This window comes from Bremia lactucae, linkage group LG8, assembly GCF_004359215.1.
Source record: "Bremia lactucae strain SF5 linkage group LG8, whole genome shotgun sequence".
NCBI lineage: Eukaryota > Oomycota > Peronosporomycetes > Peronosporales > Peronosporaceae > Bremia > Bremia lactucae.
In genome coordinates, this window is record NC_090617.1 from 3,080,642 (window position 1) to 3,084,761 (window position 4,120).

Genomic DNA, 4,120 nt, shown 5'->3' on the forward strand with positions numbered 1-4,120 from the left:
CCAAGAAGTGGTATTTCGCTTGCAGCGAATATACACTTCTTGAGATTTGCATACAACTTATGCTTTCGCATAAGTGTAAGAACCTGACGAACGTGAGTTTTATGAACTTCCACGTCCGTCTTACCGTCCATGGCCCGGCTATGGACGAATACATCGTCGAAATAACTCGGTGCGAAATCCCGCACCGGTCTCAACAGATTTGTTACACATCTGTTGAATGTTGCAGGGGCGTTACTAAGCCCCTGAGGCATCACTAGCCATTCCCAGAGCATCCCACTGGGGGTGCTCACTGCTGTGTACGGGATGTCCCGCTCACGCATAAGGATTTGATAGAACCCATCCATCAGATCCGTAGACGAAAAGATCGTACTCTTAGACATACCATCTATACTTACATCTTTTCTCGGTATCGGCGTTTGAGCCGGTACTGTTGCAGCATTCAGTTTGTTAAATGCGTGCATTATCCGCCATTCTCCTGTGGCCTTCCGCACACAGAAGGTCGGAGAGCTATGTGGGAGGTTGACTCCCTCACATGGTCCACTTTTACTCGATTGGTAAAGAATTTATCGATCGCAAGTACTTGTTCACGAGGCAGTGGCCACTGCTTCATGACACAGCACTTCGAGCCCTGTTTGAGCTCGATCTCATATCGAGTGCCTTTATCCTTAGGCAACTCGCATGGAAATGCTTCAGGGAATACATCCCTGAATTCTATTAAATCCTCGTATAGAGGATTTTCCTTGCGTGACTCCCAAGATTGAGTACTGTATCTTTCAATCCGAGTCTTCATATCGAGGACACGTTCGTCCATCGATGAGCTGCTGGGAACCCGCTCGTTTCTCTGCAAAAATTACCGCTGACCGAATGTCGTTACGTCATCGTCTCTGTGACGAGTACGTAGATCTGCTTGATTTTACCACCATGCAGATCCCTCAAGAACCGCTTAGGTTCTAGGGTTGGTAATTGAGTTATCTCCGAAGTTAACTTCGAAGGCGCATACAGATCAAGAGTAGAAGCGCCTACTCTCGATCCGTCATTAACCGAGACATTTAATGTCTCGGTTTCTTCCTGGGATTTATCCACAGGCTGCCGAGGGATTAATCCCTCGGGATCTAGAAGTCTAGTAACTTCAACTATTTGAGGAGATTTCTCCTCAAGTACGTTGAGACGTCTTCCCTCAACGTCTTCCGAATGTGATTGCGCTATCATAGTCGGGTCCTCTACGGTCGACTCTCTACTCGACCTAGGATCATCGTGTTGTCCCTTTTAAGCAACCTGTATACTCCTTGAATGTCGCCCACCAAGCGTACATCATGTCTCAATCCACTCGACCTTTTCGAGTGGTGGACCTTCGGCGCTGCCTGTGCATTAACACAGCCGCCGATAGCTGACTCCACAATGTGATTAGTAATCACACTGTGATCTTGTGCAGCATACTCACTATGAGCTTTAGCTTTCGCTTTCTCGGCAGCTCGACGATGAGCTCTCTCCTCTATGAGGATCATCTGCTCTTGCTCTTCATCGAGCGGATTCGTAATGATGTTGGACTCAGGGTCCCGTGTCCTGCTCAACCCAGTTAAGACATCAGCGGCACCACGTTCTAAGAACGGATTCGGGGCCCGCCGACGTTCATCCGGAGGAGAAGGCGTGAGCGAACGACGCACTTTTTCTCCTCCTCTGATTGAGAGTGACTTTCAAAGTCCACCATTACCTTATCGTTTAAGAAGGTGCTAAGAGTCTGTGACTCATGCTTGATTGTCATGAGACAAAGAAATGAAAAACACAATCGAACGGTTAGCTGTTAAGGTTCCAACCTCAAAGAGAAAATGAAGCGAATGTTGTCACGAGGTGTCAACAGTCTGATGGGGGGGGGTAATAGGACACACATCAATTGGAGAACCGTTGTTGTGGTACATTTGCTTTATGAATAAAATACCCTTTTATCTAATTCTAAAATAGTTAGTTACTTAGATCCCATTTATTATGGGTAACAAATGTGGTCGCCGCCAGATATAAATCTGGCGGCCAAAATCTATTTTTCATTAGATAGGGTAAGATTTTTAGATTTAAATAATTAAATAAAGTGCATTTCCCCTTTTGATCTTAAAGCGTTAAGTGTCTATCTAAGGCTTGCGCATTGATCTGTAAGAGATAGAAGCCTTGCTAAGGTAAATCCTCTCGGGCACTAGTTGCCACTTGATTCCACGAAACCCTGAATCCCTTGAACTACGATTTTCTTAAGCTTTAATAGCTTGTATGACTCGCTGAGTTGTTAAACCCATTAGTTCAATAGAACTAAGTGACTTTCTGAGTCTGAAACCCTTCCTCTGACTTTAGGAGCGAGGTAGCTCCGCTACAATACTGGATATGAAGAACGAACAGGCGAAACTGTTCAAGCTTCTTCGCGATCCAAGGCCGACGTGAAGCGAGGATTTGTGACGTCGTTGTCCTCGTCACACGATTTGACTGATGACGCGCTCTTTCTGATTGTCGTCGACAAGTTTCTATAATCGACCAGGTCGCAATAAATTCGAGCTCTCCAACGATTGAAAATGCAGACCTTTGCAGTGAAATTGCGGCGCAGGTATTGCAGGAATTAAATGAACAAGAGAGACTTGAAGGATTAAAGACGGGAGCGCTTGCTGTCACGAAGGAAGGCAACCTAGCACATTCTGTATCATTACGGTAGTCGCTTCAGGATGAAGTATCCCGTGAGATATTGCCGCCTCCGTCTCCACGAGCCGCGGAAATGACATCGTCGCAAGATAAAAATAGATGTAATATCTGTAAATGAAGATTCATTAAGTTTTTTTGCCTGTTATGTGAGCGGTATGGCTGGATAATGTTATGTGTGGCATATTGTACATTTGGAAATAGTAGGGGTAGATCCAGAATTGCAGAATATTCGAAAGAGGGACATTTAATGAAATTTCTCTAACATTTATTATTCCTCTTACAGGAAATAATACATGTGTAGCTGAGCATCCCGTTACAATATAAGCTAACAGTTTATAAAATATATCAAACAATCGGAGGTTTTTAATGTTAGATGTACTATTTATTACCTTAAATTAAGAAGATCATTATTCTGCATGCCCTTGAGCTGATCGATGGTTCCTTTTGAAATTCAATCCGGTGAAACCTTCTGTCTATGAGGACTTACTTTACCGACACCATCTTAAAACACTTTGCTCTTGACCAATTAGAATCCACGACTACTTCTGTCCGAGTCGCGCAGCAAATTGCCGTCTTTCGATTAATATATAGAAAAATTATGGGTGGGGAGTGGATATGCATTATCCGGTGCCATCGCGGCCCTCATGCGATCCTCACGTGCTGGTTAAACGACGCTTGTGGACGTCATCGCTGGGCGCAAGATTGGAGAAAAAATGGTGGCTTTATATTACCCCTTGACCGATCTCGCTAATCGTCGATCCATTGATTGCGTTCCTGCGTCAAGGTGCCAACATGTCCGATAATAACAAGTACGATTTGGTCTTCGAATGTCTCAATTTACTAGATTTGCACCCAGTTGCAAATCAGATCATCCGTGGCAGCTCTGTGGAGCAGATGAAGCGATTGACAACCGGTGTGGAGGTCACTGCTGATCCGAATGTACTGTTCCTGGATGAGCTGACAATTGGTCTGGATGCGCGTTCTGCGAAACTTATTATGGATGGTGTTCGCAAGGATAGTAAACACTGAACGTACAATTGTGTGCACGATTTATCAGCCATTTACTGAAGCGTTCAATGGTTTCGACAATTTGCTACTAATAAAGATTGGTAGTGAGACGGTTTTCACCGGTGAGCTTGGAAAGAACGCGAGTGCGGTGATTGCGTGCTTCAAGTCAATCGACGGTACGGCGAAGCTGGAAGACATGCGTGGCAATAACAGCGGTGAGATGACAGATTTAGTGAGAGTTTTTCAGTTGAAAAAAAAACAATGAAGTGTTGTTGTCAAATTTGAATTGTGGGTGTGACTAGTCCATCGAAAGAGTTTGCTGAATTGACTTCTGGCGGCAAGCGTGCTGCAACAGAGATTATTCCGGCCGAATTCCTGCTCTTAGCGCTTCTTCCGCCTGTATTGGCGCACAGCTTCACACAACCTGACCCAATTT